The 24,983-nt window shown below is 37.1% G+C and overlaps 1 protein-coding gene across 7 annotated transcripts in view; it reads right to left on the bottom strand.

The window, feature by feature from the left end:
* FHIT (fragile histidine triad diadenosine triphosphatase) overlaps positions 1-24,983 on the bottom strand; it is a 622,475-nt gene that overhangs the window by 486,663 nt on the left and 110,829 nt on the right. Inside the window, exon 1 of one of the 7 annotated variants that reach the window (XM_032120703.1) lies at positions 6,502-6,611. The exons of the other annotated variants lie outside the window; for them this stretch is intronic. The gene's annotated coding sequence lies outside the window, so the exon portion shown is untranslated. Of the gene's footprint in view, positions 1-6,501; positions 6,612-24,983 lie in introns of those variants that run through there. 7 annotated transcript variants of the gene reach the window in all.

Genomic DNA, 24,983 nt, shown 5'->3' with positions numbered 1-24,983 from the left:
GAATATTCCTCATTTACTATCAATGTAATTAAAGTGCAGCTATTAAGACCTCATGAACTTTACTTTTTTCATAAATACAAAAGTTTTTTGGTATGTAATAGGGTAATTTATATTACCACAATTGTTATAAATGCAGGTAGCTGCTGAAAATATTCACGACAAAATTATTGTTCGAGTGTTCACAGAACAGTCATCAAAACATCTATTTAGTCTCATAATCAGAGAGAAAATACTAATAGTAACTAGAGTACCCAGCAGACCCAAATTACTGAATTGTGTTATCAGATACATGCAATTAACTCTTGCAGCCTTCTGGATAGACCATCTTTTCTACTTAACTTTACTTGTACTCACTGTAGTGGAAATTATGGCTTCCACTCCTGCTGAACTACAGAAGTGGTCCAGATAGCCTGAGAACAGTTTCATAAGGCTGGATCTTAGCTCAAAGCAAGAGAAACAACTGGTACAAGCAGTGAATATAGAACGTGCTCAGTACAACATTTCTGTATGTGCACCAACAGCCAGAGCACCTGTCCCTGGGAACAAGCCCCAGCAATGCCAGCCTTTTCCTTGGCATTTATCAGGACCTTTCCCACACACTGCATTCATAGTACATTTTCTCCAGCACAGTGTGCAGTGTAGGACTTCAGCCTGTTGTTCTTTCTTCTGAACATTTAATCTGATGTTTTGTGCTTTCTGCTGATATAATACAGAGCCTAAGTACGAGAAACACTGGTATTTCTATTCAGTATAATTAATAAAAATTTAGAGAGGGTACATAAAAACTAAATAGAAAAGCAGTGTTAGAAAATGCAGTAAAGATACTGCACCTAAAAACCATGACTAATAATTGGGTAAAACTGACACAACAATCAAATGGACATACTTTCCACAAACCAAAAGACAGATACTTAGCATTTTGAAATTTAATGTAAGATGTCATAGCATCTCAATAAAATGCAGGCAGCTAAAACATCCTAAAATAAACCCCCACTGTCTTTCAATACTAAAAAAAGGAAGTCAGAGTAACAGTCAAACCTCAGTAATAGATGAACCTTTAATCAAGAAATAAAGCACATTTTTAGTGGCTTTTCCTCTTTGAGGAAATTCCTGAGCAATACCTGCTTACTGACTCAAAGTAAAATCTGTAAGGTAAGAAACCCCCCCCAGTAGCCACATGAATGGGATACTGGAGCCACCAAAACATTTTCTCTTAACCAAAAACAGATTATAATTTACAGTCTAAGAGATTAAACACCATTTTATTACTTCTCAATGCCATTCTTCCCTTACAGTGCTGTAATTATGACTGGTCAAGTAGATCTTTAATTTGCACACCTCAAATACTGATAATCTGTATTCTGTAGACATCTACAAATACATACATCAAAGCTGCTGGCTCCCACAGAATGTTAACCAGGCCCATTGCTCTTATATTCTTTTTAGAGTTGAATCCCAGTGCATTAGGTGTATAAACAGGTCCACTTAGTCATTTTCTTACAAGCTATTCATGTAGAAACTATAATGTTCTGTTCTCCCCAGAAGCTTGTAATACATCACATGGATAATTGCGTTTGAAAAGATTAAGCATGAAACACAAAAAACACCAATAAAATTCAAAGTACACCTGAGTCATCACAGGAGTATTTCTTAAAGAGCAGGTAACATGGGGGGCATGGGGGGAGCCAGTAAAAAAACAAAACAATACAAAAAAAACCAATTCAAGTTTCAAAGAGTAGATTCCTGTAAGCACCAAGCAAGCATATTAGCCTTCGAATTATACATACCGACCTGAGACACAAAGAGCATGCCATGAAATATTAAACACAAACTACAGTAGAATTAGCCTCATATACACCCAGCAGGGCATAAATCTTCACTAAACTCTCCTAGAACTTTCAAAACACTCACACAAATAATGTATTGAGAGAAGGCTTTCCCCAGCTTCTGCTCTCCTGAAGCTAGAAAGTCTTTCCTAAAAATTAGAATTAGTTCAAGTCTGGATCTCTAAACAGTGACAAACACTAAACCTGTTCAATCAAATGCAGTGTAACAAGAGATATTTTCCAAAGCTGCTACTGACTTTTGTATATGCAATTGTTTCATATGAGCCACTGAATTTTGAAGAAATTACCTCTTTTCCAATCATGTTAACCATTATCTGTTCCGACACCCATTTAACTGGCAAGAATTCAACCACTCACTAAATAATTCCATTTGCTATGTATTAATATTTTAAACAGTTTTTGCTGTCTCCTATCTGAGCACCTTCACGATAGCTTCCACTGTTTTTCCCATTCACACTTAATTTAGAAAAAATCATAACAAAACACAATGCCACTTTTGAAACTAATAACAAAGCATCATTTGAAATGGTTCATTAAACTTGCAAAACATGCATTGCATCCTCCCTATTGAGCCAGTATCTATATTAAAGGCACTAAATCCAATTTAAAACAACTTTTAATTAAATTCAAGTGTCGAAGTTCTTAATATGGCAACTGGCAGTATTCACGAAACACAGAGGGCAAGGTGTACATCTGACTGTCAGACTAGTTCAACTAATTAACGAGATTTAAAATTAATTTTGGTATAGCAACATACAATTTTTCCAACTATTACACTGATTCATTTAGTGGAAAATATTGCAGGCAAACACTTCCCAAGTCCAATTCAGTAGTCATTCTTATCAGTGGAGACACTCAGTCTCGGCTTCTTCGGAAAGATCCAGAAATCCAACTTGTCCATGTAATAACCCTTAGGTGCCAGCCCCTACAGAAGGCAGAAACAACCCGGTTGATGTGAGAGACCAGGGTTCCACCTGCTTGGAAGGAGACAAGAAGCCATTTGTTTCAAGTATACTCAACTTGCCAAAACCAGAGGGGTTTGCATCCATCTGACCTGTGCTTGGTGATTTCCCCAAGCCCCTGGGCAGACACAGCTCTGTCTTAAACCCCTGTGTTCTACCAGTACTGAGTTACAAATATCTTTCCTCAGAACACAGATACTGCTAAATGGGACTGTGGTAACTGGCTGTACCCCAGCACTCCCCTCTGTCTTTTTCAGTGGCACGCACTGCAGTGAGCTCCAGCTTCTCACTTTCACAAAGCTGAGGGCCAGGATTTGAGGATGAGGCAAAGACATCGCCAACTGAGGTAACAGTGCTTTTCAAGGGTCACTGCTCCGCTGCCTAGTTAAACCCTCCTTGTAAGGCTTATTATCTCCCAGGAAACCCAAACGCATGAGCATTCTACATTGGAACAGTAAAAGTGCAACAATCCTCAGTTTATTGAATTTGTTTCCGTGTTATTTACCACGTAAAGACACTGTTCAGTAAGAATGGACAGGCCAAACTAAGCAATGAGATAATGTTAAGGACTTCAGGCTCTTTCAAAAAACTCAAAAAATTTATGTTTATTTTTGAGATACCTTAATTCCTGTTCCAAAAAAAAAAAAAAAAAAGAATGCCCGTTTCTCAGCACACAGCACAGTTCAATTCTTTTCAGCTCTGTCAGAGTTACTGCTTTTGCTTTTGTTATTCTCCAAGTTATTACAAAAACATCAATTCAGGATCTAGTGCAATTGGCACTACAGTATTTCAGCTTCCACTCTTGTTTTGTAGCTGAGTATGTTCCATAGTCAATTCAACAGTAGTAGTCAAGCAACTAATAGAAAAATGAAACTTCTGTTTTTCCTGTTAAAGACACGAACCCCTACTTCTGCAACATTTACAGAATCTGCACAAGTCATTCTTATCCCTTTTATGGAGCTTTGAAACATTAACTGCATTAACTAATTAATTTGCCATTAACTAATTTATCTACTGACCAAAGAGACAGAAATTGACACTGGGTAATGATTAGTTCAGAGGTCAAATTAATTAAAAACAGTACAGTAGTGATAGAATTTAATCTCATACTTCTCATGAGAGCATGGAATCACTCACAGCTGCACCAAATTGCGATAAATCCATGGAGAGATTCCATGATGGGAGTGGAATTAATTTGTGTCACCCCTAAGAGTATATGTGCTCACTCAACAGTACCTGTATAAAACAATATTAAAAATACACAAACTGAGCAAACCAAATGAACCTCTTGTTTGAGCTAGCACATGCTACATGCCCTTCAATATCAAGATACAATAATTTGCATCACTAAAATTCAGGGGATCACAAGAGTGGTCAGAATGACCAGAACATTCTTTGCAGTCTGTCTTCTATCTGTGTGAATGCGCTTGAGTAAAGAACCCAGCAATGCACAAGGGCAGTGAAGAGCCACTGAAAAATACACCACCAAGCTCAACCCCCCCCACCCACTCAAACCCAATCACTACATCACTCTGGAAACTACCAACAACTTGTAAGTGCAGCAGAAGAGGGACCTCTGGGCCTGAATGAAGAGAGCAGCAATGAGATTCCCAAATCCTGTGGCAAAGAAACAACAGAGAGAAGCGTAAGATGGAAGGATGAGCTGCTCCAACCGCAGGGACTCCGGCTTCTGCAGCAACTTGATTTCTCCACTCAACTCTTTCTTGGACCTTAATACAAGATACCCCGAATACATGAGCCTCCCACTAAGGCTCTAACTATCCAAGAAACTGGGATGTTTTGAATGGAGGATGAAATAAACACAGCTTGGAAGATTCCTTTATTATTAGCTCTGAATAACAGAGTACTGATGACAGAACCTGCCACCCCATTGAGGTGCACTGTACACACTACCTAAAGCTCCAAGCAAGAGCTGTTTTTGCAGCTCATACACAGAGAATCCAAATGGCTTCAATTTTACCACTGAAAGAACCAGTGACAATGTGGTTGTGGCAGCAAAGTTTCCAGCATGCATTGTACAATTCTGCCCAGAAGCCAAGGCAAGCACTCACGTTAAGCTAGACCATCTGTAAAAGGGAGATAATATTTTGTCCTGCTTTTGGTATTACTGGCAAGGTATCTTTTATGTGTGAGCAGGAAGTTGCACTGCAGCTTATGACAAGAGCCACATTCGCTAGGTGGTAGTGTCAAATAAATAACAGTCATGCTAATAACTGGAAGGAACTATCAAGATGAATCAATATAAAAAGAAATTACAATGCTTATGTAAAACATTATTGTCTATTCATTGAAAAATTACAAACCACAGAATACAACTGATCTGGCAACATGGCCTAATTGTTATTGATTTGCATTAAGAATTTTTCCCTACTTGACATTTCTAGAATTTTTATATAATTGTATATTAAGGCTCATAGTGAAGATGAGATCTATTTTAAATTCCACACATCTGCTGAGATATGCCATTCTGAAATTAACTGTCTTCAAACCTACATTTAGAGCCATGAAAGTAATTCAATTTCCCAATATTAACTCTTCTTACATCAATACGTGAATTTAAGATAGGTTGCATTCTTCTTCATGTTGTAGAACAAAACCAAGAGTCTCTTTTCTGTGGGGTCACAAGAAAAAAGTATTTTTTGAAAAGTTTTTCAGAGGAACAGATTCAGCTGAGAAGGCTAATATCTAAGTGACTGGATAACTGTGACTTACATTCTAAATAAATGTAGGAAGGACATCATCAAAACCTTTGAAGTTCAAATCATGAAAATGTGATGATTAAATCTAAGTTTTTATTGCCATTAATGTCATTCTCTTTTTTTAATATAAGCAATTTAAGGCCACTTTCATAAGGATTTTGGCATACAGTATCGACTTCTAACATTCAAAATGACTATTGACTTCAGGGTTAGCTACTCAGCCCAAGTACAGCGATGATCAATTCAAGATGCAGGCCAGCATCTCTGAAAATAATACCTCTTTGTACAGACTGTGAGTATGCAAATGTGTAAATTAGCCTGGAGAGGAAGTTACAGTAATGAGGGGATTCTGGAGAATGTTACACTCCACTATGATGGAGGTATCAAACACTAAGAGGTTTGTTTCAAACAAAATTAATTACAATTATAAAAAAAAAAAAAAAATTACCGTTATTTTCTCCCATGCTGCTATAATTTTCTTTTGAAATTAAAATTACTGTGTGATACCAAAGGATATATGACTGTTTGAGAGAATTTGAGAGATACATTATACATGCTATTTGCCTCACTGAGCTTCACATGAGCCATCCTCAAAACTCAACAGTGATCTAGTGATACTGAAATGAACACCACAACTATTTTTTTTTTTTTGTGAGGGAATTTAACATTTAAGCTTCACAAACCAGCAAGCTACTTCCTGATTACTCTTAAGTCCTTATCACTAAACGAATTTAGCATGTCTTTTGTCCTCCACTGATAATCTCATACTTCCACACAAGGAATTAATCAGAGAGCAACAAGCCAGTACCTCTGATATCTGGTATCATTAATGACATTTCTTTATTAACAAGAAAAGTGACTCTTTATCAAAGCTTCAGGTTTTACGAGCAGCTGACAGAACAACTGTGGGTTTAGCTTCAGAAACAGAACCACACTGAAACGGCTCAGAAAAACATTTCTTTTGATCATTACCTGATAATCTTCATGCTCATCTGGACAATTTTAGACTCACAATACTTGCTGTAAAACATTCAGGTCATTGAAGGTGCAGCCACCTGACTAGGAAACACTCACTGCAGTGAGAAGAGGACCCAACACACCCCAACCAGCAGAGAGGCCAAGGCCTGGTGCAGACAGTTTGGCAAGGGAGAAAAATTAAATTATCATCACAGAACAGAACAGAGAACAAACTGGGTCAAAGCAAACAATGAGGTATTCAGGGGGCAGCAAAGCACAGAATTTTCTAAAGAAAAAATTGCAGTGGGCTTTGCCGAGAATGTTGAGCCGTGTTTTTTTAAATCATCAGTATCTTTGGTTAGACAGGCCTTTTCTCCAAACTGCTTTTAACATAAAAAGCAAATCATGAAAGACCACAAAATTATTATTTCTTCTAGGCACTGCTGCAAAGTACCTGAAGTTAAAACACAGGAAGAATTAAATATTATATGCTGCAAAGTTCTTTTTATTTTCATCGGATACTTCACTTGATACTCAAGGAGAAAATTGTGTGCTACTTTGAAGATGCTCCTAAATTAAATTTCCTTGTTCAAATTAGAAACTTTGACATTTAAAATGAATTTTAATAGGGTAGTAAACTCAGGATATTTCATAACTCCATCCAAGATATGAGGCATCTCTGACCTACTGACAGATTAGACTGAATGAAAGTCATCATTAAACACTCACGAGGCAGCACACCAACAGACACTTTGGAGTGAGTTGAGTGGTAATGACAAATATAAAAAAAATAAAAAGAGCAGTTCATCCTCTTATTAGAACTATATTATGATATTGTAATTCCTAAACTTAGTACAGTTATATGAGACATACTATAAATTGGGCCAAAGCAATCAGTAATTCTGATTTCTGTGTGCAAACTAGTGATTAGGAACATTTACAAAATCTTCCTAGAAATCAGGCCAATGTGTAAAAGAGAAACAGACTTCTTGTAGATGGTACAGAGAAAGGAAAGAGAAAATGCTAAAAGTTCTTATTACAAGAAATTAAAGAGATCCTTTTCTAAAAATTATGGAACTGCTGTAAGTCAAGTAAAATGGAGGTGTCCATGCATACTATACACCTGTGCAGCCTGGTGCTTTATTAGCACTGCAACAAAAAAAAAAGCCTTATAATCAATTGTTCTATAGGCAGCCGCCAGCCCTGTTGCTTAGCATAGGAAAGTCTATCCCTTCATCCCCATTCCAACATAAATATTAAGTTGCTTCAGCTCCACTGATCTGTACCAGTAATGGAGGAAGATTCCTGAAACTACTAAATCTCACAAGTTCTCAGTGATAAAATGAGACAGGTTGGTAGAGATTTACTTGGTTTAGAAACTGAATTAATTTTTTGCTTTATCAAAACTGGATTTAAGCAAACAGTCACAAAAGTTTTAATGGAACACTATAGCTTCATAAAAAATTCAGAGTTTATTGTGCAGTAGGATGGTGCAACAGTATCATCCAAAAAAACCCATAAAAAAAACCCAAAAAAAACCACCAAACCACCCCCCCCCCAAAAAAAAAACCCCAAACAACAACAAAACCCAACAAAACCAACAACAACAAAGGATTAAGGAAGTAAAAATGTTCCAGGAGAAAAGACCTTCATTAGTACCACAAGTCTCCTTTGCAAAACTGCTCAAAGCAACTGTACACTAAGTAAATCAATATGATCTGTACCTTGTCCAGAATATCTATCAGTTTGGCATTCCAACTGCCATACTTGGAGGGGAGACATGCACTCAATGCGCAAAACACATCACATTTGATGAGACCTTTTAAAGGTCAGGATTTTATTTAAGAAAGTGATTCAGTGCTGGTTACTGAGTTACTGGTCAAATGTAGAACTGATTTACTCCTGTATGCCATAATCCCTATGACAAAAGCAAATATGGGAACTACTTGCACCTGACTTTCTATGGAAGGGATATAACATACAGTGAATTTAACTACAGTCAAAAAAGGTCTGGGATAACACAAGAAATAGAATACATATTTCTGCAAGTATCAATAACGCAGTTATCGCCAAAACTGCATTACAAAATTAGTTCTTAAAAACTGAGATCCAAAACATAACTTGAAAAAGGATTAAGCAAATCAATTGTCTGCAAAGCTTTTCTAAATGTTTGCTCTGTGGGTGACCGTGAAAGGGAATGTGTTCCATAAATGCAGGCTTTTGACTGAAGTTCAAGCTGTGCATGTTTTCCAACGAATCTCATTTCATAGATATTTAAGATAAAAGTCAGACTCTTAAATAACTAAATTCCAGACTAAGTATCAAGACTGTATCAAGAGAGGAACTGAAAGCCCTTACTGAGGCTTGAGAACCAGGTAACCCCAGTGGGCCATGACATGACTTATGCTTTGACTGTCTGTTAATGGGAACTTTCCTCACTTCCACCTTAGAGGGTGGCAGAAGATAGGAACAGTGAAACTTACAACCAACCAGGTAATAAAACCACCATTAGGAAATGAATGGCTGCAATCTCCTGACCAGCCACAGATAAACAATAACCCTACAGTCCTTCCCCTCAACACACAAACAACAATGCATCCTCCAGGTGCCAAGGCAGGAATCATTTGGTCAAAAGTTGTACCGAAAATACCTGTGTTAGCATCAATCATGCACCAGAATGCTTCTTCCTCTCAAGTAATACTCCTTCCAACTCCCCTAATTAAATCTTTCTCATTTTACAACAAATCAACAGATTCTGATAAAGCAGCTGCAGTCAAGACTCTTGAATTAATAAAAAATTTTTTGTACATATTGATAACTGCACATTCCCAAGTTACTTTCCAAGACAGATGAGAGAGGCAGGTACATAGGCAAATAGTCACACGTATAAAAATACAAACATGTGCACACAACATGTGTGTGAGCAAGGGAGAAGCCACACCAGTAAAAGTGAGGAATGCAGACTGCATCACACAAAGCAATTTATCAGATGATCCTGAAATACAAATGGAAAGTATCTAAACGTTCTTAAATTACTAAAATAGGCATATTACAATCTATATAAGTAAAAACATCACAAAGGATTAGATCAAAAAATCAGAATAACCTTTGTCAGTTTGAATCAAATATTTGCATAGGCTTAGCTTGTAATTAAACACCTTCTGGCAAACCAGAAAATATCCAGCAGGAAGGAGACACGACACTCATTTTGAAGGCAATATCAGAAAGAAATCTGGAACACAGCAAAGATGCTGGTGCATTAATATGAATGCTAGTTCAGAGATTCAAAACCTTTATCAAACTTCACATCAGCTAAATAAAATGAGTTTTTAATGAAAATGTCTCAATTTTACATATTTTAATTGAGTATAAACACTCCTAAGGTATCGATAGTCATAACACTGCAGTGTAGCTGTGTCCTCATTTGACCAAAAAGGAGAATATTAAAAGCAACACATATTGAAATGAAGAATATCTAAAAATAACATTACAAAGTTTTGCGACAGATGCCCTCATTCCTTGTGCACCATGAAAGTTGATTTTTAAGCAGATGACATGAACTTTAAGAGCCAAGGAGCAGCAGCAATGCTGCCCCATTCCCACTTCCCTGAACATCAATAATGACACAAGGGCCAGAACATCGGAACTACACTTGGGGAAGGTGTTACAAAATAAACAGGATGATGTGATTTACAAATTAGGACTATAATATGCTTATAAAACCAAAACAAATGGGGTTGTATTATTAAAATGAAGAGAGGGAAAGCTTTAAAATAAAAAAAACCTGTGTATTTTGCTAAGAAAACAAAATTTGTATTTATAGATGTTAAAGTGGGAAAACAACCCTTAAAGACGTGACCCCTGATATTTGTTTCTGTGCACTTTAACTACTTTTTAATAAGTATTTAACTGAAAACTGAACCATGAACAAGACAAAAAATAGCCTTACATGTACATGCAGTATAATTCCACAATATCTGTCTCTTGTTTTGACTTATCTAACCAGATCAGTGATTTCAGACTTAGTATTCCAATTTGTTATTGTCAAAAAATATCTGAATTTGAAGAACTGAGAAATAAATTAAACTAAATGACTAAATGCTCTCATATAAACCATGCTTATGGATAAAATAGAATTTCCAGATTTTCATAATCTGCAACTTCTTTTTTTCTAGCACTGCCTTTTCCGTTTCTTGAAAAGACTCTATTAAAAGTTCTGTCAATTTAGGAAATTCTCATTTTGGCTAAAACTTGCCTTTGTGGTGACATATTATTATTATTTATTATTATTATTATTAGCAACAGCAGCAGCCGCCTGCTGATCAGGTTGGGGATTCTAAAGCTTTTATAACCACTACAATTCTTTGAATTTTTTTTCAGTAGGCACTAAATATCAAAAATAGCACTTTTACTCAGCTAACCTGAATTATCTGTTTACCAATCATGAGAGCAAAATAATTTCATAAAGTATTAGGCAAATTTCACTGAAAAAGCCAACACAAAAGAATAAAGATCTAGAGACCTTTTATATTCTCAAAGCATTAATTTGACATGCACAAGGTTGAGAAAATTGGTTAGAAAGAGACCCAGATAGTTTTATAAATTAGGAAAGGAAGTTTGTGTTAAATTTTTATTGAAGGAATTAGACTTTAATGGCCAACCTATGCAATATTCTGTAAATCAGCAGTAGAACTTGGCAATAAGAACATAATAGCAGGGGATTTCACACCCTCATCCCGCTAATTGAAAGGGCCCGACCTCACCAAGGTCATGCAGTGCAAGTTGGAATGGCCTCTCTGCAAATTATCACTGCTTTGCAGCTGCCAGTGTCTGCTACCTGTAAAGGGAATGTAACTAAGCATGGTACACTCTGGTAATTGAAAATTAACTTTTTCCCAGTCTACATGGGTTTTAGAAGCTTTAGAAACAGAAAAACTGAAGGTAAGTGGTTTTTTGCCTAAAATTCAAAGTTATTTAGAAAATTAATACACTGTTCCACATATCGTGGATATTGATATTCAGGTTAGACCTGGAGCTTTCTGAGAGGTGAGAAATAAGAAGTTTGTAAGCAGGGATGCATTTACACAGCATAGACCCAATGTTTCAAACTTCCTCATACAATTTGCCTTTGCTTATAGAAACAGTAACATTGCAGTCAATAAAACAACTTCAGCTAAAAACCTGACCCATACCATAAGGGGTAAGAAAAGAATCCCATTATATATGGACGTCAGTGTTTAATTTTAAGACACTCAACCCCCACGATTTCTTCCCCATTTTTGAAAAAAACAGCATTCCAAATATATAAGCAATATACATGACTACTGGGAGTAAACTTTCAGTTCCCTGTAGGTACTTTTCCTCTGATAAAGATACATTCAGCATATGCATATACTGAAAATTCTACATTGCTGTTCTTGGCATTTAATTAGGGGTAAAGGAAAATGTGCAGGACTAGAATCTTAAGTGTTGGTTTAATAACCTTTATACAGCTCATTTCTGAATGATTTTCTTCCTCTCTGGAGAGGCTTCTAATGTCAAACACTGGTATTAAGGTGAGTCATGGTTACTGAAGAGGCACAGAGAAGGCACATGACAGAATTATTAATTATGGTGAAAGAAGGAGGCAGAGTATTCTCTTTATTCCATAAATGTCCTTGTAAAACAGAACATTTAATACTGAAGTCAACAACAATTTCAGTAATCAATAGCCACTAAAGTCTTACTGCTGTCAATAACAGTTGGAGATTTAAGAATGACATTTAAAAAACTTTGCAAATGTGATTTTTAGAAGGCACTGGAGGTTGCTGAGAAGGCAAAAATATTTACATTTTTGCAACTACAGTAACAGAAATTGTGCAATTATTTGATATCTAAGATATCTAAGCTATCTATCACTATCTAAGATAGTGAGTTAAACAGCTTTAATACAGTAATTTAAAATATACTCTTTCATACTGCTGGCAGTTATTTCTCATTCTTCGGATTCCTTCCTTTCACACCAAAATGGTAAGAATTGTACCAAGGGCAACAGGAGAGGTGATCAGCACTATTTTCTGTTAAACTGAAATCTAACACTTCATATTCTAACACCAAAGGTTTATATATAATTAATACCTTAAAGCAACAGGACAGGTGAAGTTTGAGGCTGGCTGTTTGGGTTTGGGGTTTTTTTGAGGGAAAGGGAAAAAGAAAAAGAAAGAGAATTGTGGTTTTACTCTAATTCATTTTACCTTTAGTAAATTACCAGAGTGTTATGGAAACTTAAGACTGGTTTTTTATTTTGTATTTTACTTGCAACCAACTTCCCACATTATAAAATAAGCCTAAATCAACCCCCCTTTGAATGTACTCTTGCAGATGATGTTAAATTATTATGCTGTAACTTGTGGCGATGACAATATGCAAAGTAATCAAAAGCTAAAATGAATAGTGACAGCTAAAGAACATTAAGTTCATGAGCACCATCCAGGCCAAAGCCATTCAAACCATTTTCTTCCTCTAAAAACTCTTAAACATTGAGCTGTCTATATTAGTGTTTATAATCCCAATGGGACCTTAGTACAAAAAAAGAAAGACCTCTGCAAAAATTCTAATATCTCTAAAATTCCAGAACAACTGCTACAATCATGCTTACCTGCTTTAAGCCAATTCAAACAAAACAGTTTCTAAGTTGAAAGGTTCTGAAAGGGTTGAAAACTCTTCCTCCCAGCTCCCTCTCCAACCGTTCTCCCCAAGATTAGGAAACCATGACATTTCAGTGAAATCTCACCTATGTACCACTGTATGTAAATGTAACCTATTCAAAGTAAACTTCCATGGAACATCACGATTTCAAAGGAGAAGCAGAACTTGAAAAGTAAATTAAATAGCTTCGGGTTTTTTCTCTGGAATTCTTGGTGGGTTTCCACATTTGGAGCTATAAAATTTCTAGATATAACTTAATAAAGATGAATGAGCAATTACTATGAACATCAAGTGCTAGAGTATTTTGGTTACAAGTGCAAACTGCAGACAACAACTGAGAGGGAAAACTTTTTACAAAACACCAATATATCCACAATTCTTCATTATATTTTTGCTTTATTACAGCAAAATTTATTTCCCAAAATTTGGGGATTATTTTCTTCTCACCTTTTATCACCTGTCCAGACGAAAACATAGAATACTATATTAGAAAAATTGATTAACAAATGCATTAGAGATATACTTGAAATTACAAACATAATTGAAATTACATTAGTTTTCAGCTGAGAATATTTTACATTTTATTGCAATATATGCCACAGAAACATGTATTTGGAAAACAGCATGGCTCCTTATAAAACAGCACTCTGCTGCACAAACTCCATCCCAGTTTGCCTCCCATTTTTTCCTCTTAAGCAGTTATGAATCATTACATAGAGATTGGCACAGCAGGGCTAGAACCAGAAACATTAATTGCCTCCAGGCAACAAGTCATGGTCTCTTGCTGCTGTTCTCCAGCACACCTTCATAGCTTCAGACACATTTCTGTTCTCTTCCTGGGAAATTTGGTCACTGCACTCATCCAGCTTTAGCAGCCCTGCCAGTTCCTGCACAGTCCTCCCCTGAGGAAGTCTCACCCTGAGGAAGTCCCACACTATTCCAAGCTAGCAAAGGTAAGGCAGGTTTTGCTTCACAAACCTTGTGTATTCAAAAGACAAAAGGAACAATGCCAACACTAACAACCTGAGTCCTTACACAGTGACTGCCAATACTTCAGATTGTTTCTCAAGGTGTCTCAAGTTGAGGAAACAATTTCTGCATAGCAAAAGAAGGATCTTTAAAAGTAATGAAAATACAGCAGCAGATTTTGGGTTTGTTTTCCATAAAGCTGCAATGATTTTAGTAATTGGAAAAAAAACCAAAGCCCTTGTTCCTACAAAGCTTTCAAAGAAATGAAAGCTTTCTTTAGAAAACTATATATCTCATCTCCACTGCAAACTCCAACAAGTCCATCTTTTAAGCAGATTTACACTTCAAATTAAATCCTTTTAACTGAGTGTAAAACCAAATAAATTCTGAAACAATGCAATACTGATCACACCCTACACTTCCCAAAATTCCACCTTTTAACAGAAGTTCCAGATTCAATTAAAGTGATGCTATCCCCAGGAAGACAGTTTCCTTTGGTACAAGTCCATGGAAACTACAGCACTGCTTTAACAAATCAAAGGAAAAATAGAATAAAAAGACAGTAAGATCCCTAAAACTTAAGGCAACAAACAAGCACAAACTTCAGCCAGGGGCTTACAGGTCAACATTGATCACTTGCTTTGTATTTCCTTTTCCCCATCCTCAACTGGTGTCATCAACTAGTTTCTGTCACACATTTTTTTACTGTTTTACAATTTCTTTCCTTTGATCTCACTGTGCCTTCACTTCCGTAATTCTCAGGGGTATCAAATACAAACTCTTTGCATCATCCCAGTTAACATATGAAGTGTTTGATTCTTCTCACCTGTCTAAACACATGCACAGAACACTGATTTTTTTTTTTTAATTAATCCTGAAGACAAAACCAATGTTCTCTGCCCTACTGGACGTCCATCCCAAAAGAGTTCCTAGTTCCCTATTTTATGCAGCCATATTCTCAAAGACAGAAGTCTCCCCCTAGACTACAGAACTATTATTTGTAAGGTAATGTTTAATATCTCTTGTAGGCTATGTAACAGGACTCAAAAACCCACACTGAATCAAGTAAGAAGCATATCCATTTTTAATTAAAATTAAACTCCCTAAAATATCCCAGTGGATATCTCCAGCTTCCCTCACCCATGATCCCAGAGAAGAATAAAAACCTCAACAAATACAACACCCAGTAAGGAACTCCCCATTTACCACTGCCCTTCCTACCTTACTCCAAAAATATAAAACATTATTTTCCACATGAACATCTCATGTTTACAATGACAGGTATCTAACATTTCATGGGGAAGCTTATTTCACTGATGCTCACTTTAAAGATAGAATTTTCTTGCAGACCCCCAAACCCACAGATTCTTAAGCATGACAAATACACAACCCTTGATTTGAGGTTGTACACACCCAAACCTTAATCTGGCAGTAACAGTGAATAACAGACACAACAGGAGTTGCTACTGCCTGGATATTATTACAGAACAAAGCACAGGAATTCCCCTGGAATTATCTCTCTAATTATCTCTCTAATTATCTTATATATCATATATTAAGTTACTATATGATATATTAATATCATATATTAGTTTAATCATTTTCCAGAAACTATAAATAAGATATTTATAATTAGTCTGTAAGTACCTATATATGTGGAATAGTTTGTACAAACACAAGCTACCGTAGTTTAAAAGCAAACAAGGTCTGTTTGGCTGAATCAGAGCCAAGGAGCTGCATTTCAGCCTCCCATCTATTACGTGAGTAGGCTTCATTAGGAATTGTATCTTTGAACTAACACTCTAATCATAATTTAAGCAGGAATTTAGAAGAAAGCACAAAATAATGTTAACAGATCAAATATAATTTAAGCTTCCAAAATGTTTTTGTTAAAACTTAAAAAAAAATCTGATGATATTTTTGTCTAGGAAATACTTTTTTTTGCATTATGAAAAGTCTGTAGTACCCTGCATTCAACTACTTCAAGTTTTTTACCTAATGAAATCCTACTTCTTACAAAAATCTGAACAGTTCACTCCGCCAAGGAACTGCATTTATGAAAAATGCATGTTGTGAATGCCAAAGGCCATGTTTTTAGAATGAAAAAAATTAAAAATCCAATACATCCTTTAAAAGATGACAAATAGTCTTAATGGGAGCCATTCCTGCTCTTTCCATTAAGGAAAAGGAAATCACAGTGGGAATACTAAGCTCAGCATATATTTGGCAGCTCACTGACCAGACAGGCTATTAACTATATAAAAGGCTACTTCTGAACACTTTTTTCCTTAAATAAAGTTCTGATTTTTCAATGCTTGAAATGCAGTGATGAATGTACGTGAAAGCTGCTTATTAGAAATAGTATCTCATCATCCCTGCACTCCATATTTTACCATATCTCCTATATCAAATGCATTTCTTCTGTAGCTTCCACTACATCCCTTTAGTCTAGAACTTCCTCCACATTCTTTAACATCTCTTGTGGCCAGGTATCCCCCTTTTATTTTCTACAGCTTCTCATCACCTGGCTGTCTACTCTTCCACGATGTCACCTTTTCTTAGATCCTAAAGCCTCAGCAAGTCTCTTTGACTGCCTCTTTAGAGGCATAATCTGTCCATTCATTAAGTGAGCTCTTTTTGTGTCTCCCTGCAGCAGTATTCAAGCTCCTCCTTTGTGTGATAGCAATCACTTCTGACCTTATCACCAGGGGACAGTTTGTTGTGGTTGTTGGTTTGTTGGGGTTTCTTTCAATATAAATATAACATACGAGAGAGAGAAATGTTTTTTTTTTAAATAACAGAGCAAAAAAAGGGCTTGGTATTTATGATGAACCCTCTGCTACCAGCTGATAGCCAGCAGCATTCAGATGGACTGGGCTTAAGGTGTTTCACTAACTATGCGTATTAGAGGGATGTGTCCTATCAATAAATGAACTTGAAAATGAAACAAAGCACCTCAAATTTAATATTCTGATAGTATTTCCCAGTACTGAGTCATGTTTGGTAACACTGGAAAAGGCTCACTGAACTGGAGATACAAACAGAAATTCGAAGTGACAGAACAAAGTACTGTGCATGATCACTTATAAAAGTTTAACACTGAAAAAAAGTCAGCCCAGTTTGCCCAAGAGAACACAACATGACCAATGTAAAAACTCAGTTAAGATATGAATTTTTACGATTTTGTTGTCATTTAGCTTTCACTAATTTGGTTTTAAAGGAGTGGGGAAGATGGGGAGTTTTTCTGTATTTCACTGGGTGACATCTCATATACAAATTCTTTTTCTTGCACTATCTCTCCCTGTTTTCTGTATCTATGTTCAGGCAGCCAAGGGACGCAATGAACACTTTCACTGAAAACAAAAAGATCTGATAAATTACTACATTCTTTATATTCTTTTCAGCCATCTGTCTCTCCACAGATGCAACAGAGCAAAAGCTTAAATCGACTTTACTCTGATAAATACTATTACAACAAAACGATCCACAGGTACATTATTTTAACCTCTTAAAAGAAAACAAAATTCAATTATTTCAAAATTCATTTTTGTTTCCCTCCTATGACACTGTAAACCAACACTGAATGAAAGTTTTAAAAGCAACTTTTTTAAAATAAAAAAGAAAAATAGTGTAAAAGTTTGTATCCTAAAGTACTTTTCGCTTATCACTTAAATATTTCATTTTCTATAGCAGAACAGACAAATTAAGAATGCAATATTTTCATTTCCTTTAAAGACAACCTAACTCATTCAGAAAGGACAGGGGTGTGGAGCTAAGGCAGGAAAGACTTGGGATTTGTGAAGATTTTACAAACAGCTAGTAAACATTATAAACATTGTAAATTCAAGGCAAATCTTTTCTATTCTGAGCAATCATTTGAACCTAGAGTTCTACTTTCTGTTTTTGAGTGAGAATGCCCCTGACTCCCCAAGGAATTCCTGGCACCAATAACAGGACAAGGACCTCTTGTCAAAGCAGCAGACAGTAGGGGACTAAGAGTTACCCCAAAACAGCCAAATTACTGAGCTCATCCAGAGGATGTGGCCTGTGGCCTTGTCTCCAAATGCTCAATGTAGCAGATGGTTCTGAACAGCCCTGGATTCCAGCCTTCAGGAGAGCCACGGATTAGGCAGAGCCCACGCACAGACAACCCGCCTCAAGATTTCCTTCTGTTGTAAGAACCTAAAGCAGTTTAGCTTGTCTGCCTGCACCCTGCAAACCTCTAATTGAGACTTCCTAGCAGAGGTATAATTTAGATGAACGAGATCAAAGATTCGCAATTTATTTTCAATGTCAAGGGAACTCAAAGGGTTTTACTAACTTATGTACATAGTGACCTATTATTTTAAAAGGATAAAAACTTTTCCTTTCTAAAAATGTAAGTATACCACTAAGTATTGCAATTATTAGATAAGCAGTACTTCAGCATAAATGCAATACGGAAACAATCCTGAAGAAACAATCACCGTTCATAAGTGTAACCTTTTTTATTGGATACCATCGGAGAGCAGCCTCCTTTGGTTTTCTTGATTTGCAGAAGCAAAAAGGATGCAACCAGACACTCCCTTCAACGAACTGTTTCCACTGAGTATGATTACTCTCCAAATCAATTCTCTTCAGAAGTAGATCTTTTAATTACTAATGAAAGTTAATTGGACACCCACAAAACACCACCCACAAAAAAGTTTAATTCAAAGTTTCTTCCATTTCAAATTGCCATAATTTTGGGTTTTAGAAACAAAACACATGACGGCATCCATATGAAGTCTTTAAGATACTAAAAGAAAACCTTTTTCCCCATGACTTCCTTTTCAAGGATCGCCTATCATACTCTGTGTGGTTCTTTGTATGAAATGATACTATGCAAGTGTTAACATATTTGAATTATAACAAAACCAATAGAAGACTCTTGTTTTATATTTTATTGCTTTCAATATTTCTTTAGCAACCATCATTGCAGCCTGTCTAAATAATTCTCTGTGCACTGACATTCACAATAATGTGTTTTCATCAGGAAGTTAGACACTGTCATTAGGTTTCATGAAAAGCTATACTTTTCAGTTCCTAGCCAGTTTTTTACACCTCACTGCATCATTGGGATGTGAATGCAACAGTTTTTACTTCTGTCAGGTTTAGTTTTATCTACTTGAATACAAGCATTAATAACAGATTACTGGAAAACTCTAGAGGGATGATGAATTAGTTATGTTCTCGTTATCCAACGCTGGAACAGGACCAAGAGAGGAGGGTTCACCACATTCTCTGCTAAGAGAAAACCTATTGATCAGCCACAACAATCATCTACCTACAAAGCTTGATAAATGCAGCTTGGGAAAGGCAGGGTTACTCAGATCATTGTTTCAGAGCTGGTATATTACATACCAGATCTTATAATACCTTTTGATTTCTTCGAACTGTTTGGTAAGAAGCTTATTTGATTGTCAACAGCTGCAATAACTTGAGATACAAGTAGAAGACATATTCACCTGCTCTAAAGCCTACTACTTTTCATATTCATCTACTAGTTTCCAGAAGTTCCAAATACAATTTTTGACACCCTTTTATGTTCTCGTAGAAGTAGTTGTCTATACTGGAACCTTATAAACACAGGAAAGTGTTGTGGAATTTTTATCGTACACCTTAAGGTGAATTAAACACACACTTGTGCACACAAAACACACAAAATGTCCTGTCCCCAATGAGGGTCTTTGCCTCATAAGGCAAATACCAGGAATGGAATCACCTGAGGATACATGAACAAAACAAATCTGCCTCCAGCACAGCTAGAAAAAAAGACATTTTAGCACAAGGACATCACCCTAGCTAATAAAGAGAAAAAAAATATATACTTTAAAAGACTGGCAGTCTTGACTACGATAAACAATAGCCCTTGAATTTTAAAGTTAGTTATACTCAAGCCCCAAACTGTAGTTCTCTCATACACACTTACATATAGAGAATATATATGTGTAATGCTCTTCATTAAGTAGAGCTTTTTATATTTCAAAATCCATGTATTAATGCAAGGAAGCTCTCAGATAAGAAATATGAAAAACTGCGGGAAAATGTTATGAATAAACGCTGTCTTAAGGTTCTTTAAGTCTCAACCAATTAAGCATTAATTGACAGAGAGTGCAAGCAGCTTTGTAAGCTTCTCACAGACAAGAGAAGTATCGTCATTTATTCATGTCATCAGTAAGTTGTAGTCCAGGGACAGCTGCAGTTAGGAATCCCCATGTTCACTATCAAGAGTCATTGCTATGTAGCCCAATTCCTAAAATGTTCAGAACAATAAAGGAAGATTTTGACACGATGAGAAAAAAAAGGCATGAGAAATTGAACATCAAAAACCCAAGAGCTGCGGCTTTTTCCTCTGCAGTTGCACTGCTCATTCTAATAGTAAAAGTAATGGTTATTGGTTAAGCCTACACAGACACTTACAAGGCAAATCAAACCCAACCATGAATACCTGACACAAGGTTTTAAAAGCCTAAATCACGTGAAAGATCAAAACAGTACTAATTGCATTCTACACGTAGACTGAATAGGATCATGAGAAGAGACAGCTTCCTTTTCTAAACTATATCTTTTAGTTCAGCCCTCCAGTCCAACTGCACCCCACACTGCTGCTGGGATCTGCAGGATCACGTTTATTCCCACAGAACTCCTGCTGGGATTGCAGCACAGGTCTCTCCCTGACCTGCTCACTGCCTACTCAGCAGCAGAGCACAGCAATCTGTGAGAAGGAAGGGCACAATCAGCTTAAAGTCCTGCCACTGTTACTACTCTCCCTGTATGAGAGCTGAGCCTTGCTCTCATCAGCCAGTCACCAGAAACCCACCCTGCTCCAGAGCTCTGGCTCTCTTACCCAAGAAGCAGGGAAATGCCAGAAAAGTATCCTCAAAGAAATGTATCTGTAAGGCACAATCTGCCTCTCATTCTCAGGTCAGCTGTCCATGTTGGAACCGGGCAGCACTGAACAGGAATGAGATCTTAACGCAAATCCACTTCAGATCAATGCAAAGAAGAAAAGCAGACACCCCTGGCAATTAGCTCAGGTTCTCTGGAACTGAGATCCTAATCAAAAGATGGGAAGCTTATTCAAAGTGTTTAATCTGAAACTTTCTCTTTATATAAAGATGAGACTTGTTTTGAAAGCAGACTCAAGAAAATAGATGTTTTATCTGCTTTGGTACACATGGTATCTGATGCTCCCTGCAGGTCTGTTACACAGCAACAGTCCCCACAAGGAAGGTCTAAATTCAGGCCTAGGCTCAAACTCTGTTGCTGACCTTCTATCAAAGAAATCTTCACAAAAAATTAGTTCTGTTTACAATTGCTGGTAAAACAATTTTTCTTTCAGGGATAAGGAGTTCAGAAGGAAAATCAGGACATTGATCAGATATATAAACAACATCTTTAAACTTATGAAGCAAGACACTCTCAGGACGAATTCATTAGTCGTAATTCTTAGTCATGTGCCGCGATGCGCGAGTGGAGGGGTGGAAAGAGCATAGCATCCGTCCCGATCGTGTCCCTGTCGGAGCAGCTCCGGGGGACACATTCGGACACACTCTGACACACCGGAGTTGGTGGATACTCGCAGCCACCCACACACACACAGAGCTGGACAGCTCCTGCAGCATCACCGGGGACAAAGAGGCGGGAGGGGTTCTTTTTATGGAGTTCTGAGGGGTTTATTGGACTCCCTGCTCGAAGGGATCGAGGGACAAAGAACACAGAACACTGAGGGGTCCGGGGTTTTATCCGGATCAGCACCAGGGATGGGCAGAACATCAGGAACCTATCATTTGGGGGCCAGGGGGTGGAGAGGACGTGGGGTAACAGGGCAGTGACCAGTGGGGAAGGCGAGGGGTGGAACAAGGGAACCAGGAGACAGTGGGGTATCAAGGAAAGGAGAACTATCTAGAACATGGACTTTAAAAGGGTAAAAAGGGGTAGTCTTAGACCTCTGAGCCTGCCCACCAGCAGATCTCCACTGTTTTGGCATCCAGAGGCTCCCTGGCTAATCCCGTGGTGGACTCAACCACTGCAACAGTCATGTTTACTAAGCCTACTGCTATCAGAGCAACTGAAAACACCCCTGCTTTTTTCAGCATAGCAGTATATGTGGTGTCTAACAAACTGAATTAGTCCTGCAACAATAGCTAAGAATTATTTTTCTTAGCAGTTCCCTAGAGGGGCTTAAGAAATACTTTTCCAAGTGCTCACGTTTCCTCATCAACATTACACACAAATCACCTGACATGGAAGTGTTCGTAGCTACAGCTCACAGAATAAATACTATTGCATCTTTTTAAACAAATAGATCAAACATAACACATTTTTCTTGCAAGTATTTTCACATATCCACCTTCACTTAACACCAGACATTCCTAGAGTCAAGCACAGAAAAGGGAAACTACAACTTGAAGCATCTTTTAGAAACTCCAGACAGTTAGAAAAGATTAAGCACACTGTCTTCATTATTTTACTTCATGTTATTCATGTTATTCTGAATGCAAAGAGAGCAGGTTTGCTTCCTAATTTAAAGCAAACCAGCATGGTTTTGAATCAGTGGAGTCTGGTTCTTTTAACAGCATTCTAAATGCAAAGATCTACGGACAACAATTTGGAATCGGGAGTGCATAAACAGAGGTTCAACTCTTGCTACCTTAAATCAAGTTTCTGTTATGTCAGATTGTCTTCACAGATCCAGTATGCCTTATGTCTGTAAAATATCTCAGGAACAACTTCAGTTTTAAAGCTAGGAGTAAGGCTAATTCCCTTTGCTATGCTCAAGCATCTTTCTGCCTGACCTGTTTACTCCTCTGTATCTTGGAGGGAAGAGGAGGAAGGTAAGGGGAAGAAAAGATCAGAAAAGAAAAAAAAAAATCTTCAGGGACACGCTGCCAAGAAGCTACAAATCTCAAAGGCCACATTAATCAAGGAAAATCTATGCTTTCAACACTTCACAACTTTCACACTGAAAAAAATTCAAGAGAATGAAAAAAACCACTCTTCCCAGGAATCCTGAAGCCTGTTAAAGCATCTTTGCAAGAACAAAAATTCTACAAAGAACAGTATTCACAGATAAACCACTCTCCTTATGTCACATTCACTCTAAGAAGAAAATAGTCTCTGGAAAAGTGACAAGGTGGTCAACTGTCAAAATGAAATGTAATTTAGCACTAACAATAGGTAAGGATTGTTAGTCTAAGTGCTCAATAAAAACCATGAAGACCTCCTTGAATGAAATGCTTTTAGCATAAGCTGTATCTGTAATAAAATTTTAGATCTTCCTCTCTGCAAAGAAGGGAGTACTATGGAATATCTTCTTATTATAAATTTTAAAATATATAAGTATTGAAAATTACCATTTGGATTTTCTTCTGAAAATTACCATTTTCCTCTACTTTTCCATATATCTTTATAAAAGGTACTGATGTTTTTTCCAAAAGTAGACCAATTGCCCGAACACACGGTCCTGAGCACATTCACTTCTCTGCAGACAGCAGCTGCTTTGTTTTAATTGTGCAGAAATTTAGCACACAAAGTTACTAACTGAACTCTGAAAGTAGCTTGTGAAATTTGGAGTGATTATTTTTATTTTAATGTCCTAAATCACCTTTCTTTGGCTAAATGATATAAGCACTTAAACTTTTTTAAAACATTCATGGAGCTGAAACAGCAGAAGCTGTTTACCAAGTCACTGGATCTCTCCTAAAGGCCTGTTAGAAGCTGCTTTTGGGAAATAATCAAGCTTGAAGTGGTAAAAATGTTTTTGCAAAGCCTGGGGCATTCCACTGATTTAACCCCCCACCCCCATCACCTCAGCCCAGCTTGGTGGAGGTGCCAGAAGGAAAAAAATTTAAAAGGCCAAGAAGCAATTATGAGTTTAATCCTGAGAAAGCAGAAAACAGGAGTGTGACCTCGGGAGCCAGGGCTGGAAGGAGTGAGCAAGGTTTCCTTACCAAAGCTATTTACACTCAAAGCTGGAGAAGGAAGCAGGAGTATTTTCCTGGAACCATGGAACCCATGCCTTGGATTTCCTGTCAGAACATACCCGGTAGCCCATGGCCAACCCCTGAGCCAGGGGACAAGGTGCCAGCTCAGAGCACCCCAACTCCTGATTGAGCTCAGGAAATGTTCTGAAAGCAAAACATAAGTGTTCCTGAGAGAAAAAGTCTGATATTTCTCTTATTCTGGTTCTTGTTGCTCTAACAGCCCAATAATTAGTTTCTACCAAAAGACAAGTATCTGTGGTGAGCATTACTAATCAAATCCGGAAAAAGGAACCCTGCAGGGAGTCTACAAGAACTTCAGATTTAAGGGAATAGTAAGACAGGGATACAAGTTTGTCCAACATGCTTCTTTTCAAAATGGATAGGAAGAGTAAACTCTTTTGAAAAAGCTTCAGCTCTCACACTTGCTTTTTGCCATGTTTCCACAGACTTGTTTTCAGATCAATGAAATTCTACCTTACTAAAGTATTCAAGCTCCAAAAGCATTCATTTGGAAATACAGAACATGAGCTAATGTGACCCTGCTCTACAATGCAACACGTAAACACAAGGACCGAATAATTGTACCAGAATTGTTCAGATTTTCTGAAACTTTAGGGAGGAGAAAGAGGGAATTTAGAAAAGGGGAAGGAAATGGATAGGAGGAAGAGAAGCTGACTGGGTTGCCCCCCTGCAAATCCTGACACCATTTCACTGAGCAAATGAACCTTCTTAACTTTACTACCTTTACTATGAAAATTTGAAGATAACGGTTGTAGGATACTGCCATACTTTCCACCTAGGATTAAAGATTTCACAAGACATTTGATGTTAGGG

Source organism: Corvus moneduloides, chromosome 11 (assembly GCF_009650955.1).
Source record: "Corvus moneduloides isolate bCorMon1 chromosome 11, bCorMon1.pri, whole genome shotgun sequence".
NCBI classification, from domain to species: Eukaryota; Metazoa; Chordata; class Aves; order Passeriformes; family Corvidae; genus Corvus; species Corvus moneduloides.
This window is presented reverse-complemented; position numbering and strand designations above follow the sequence as displayed.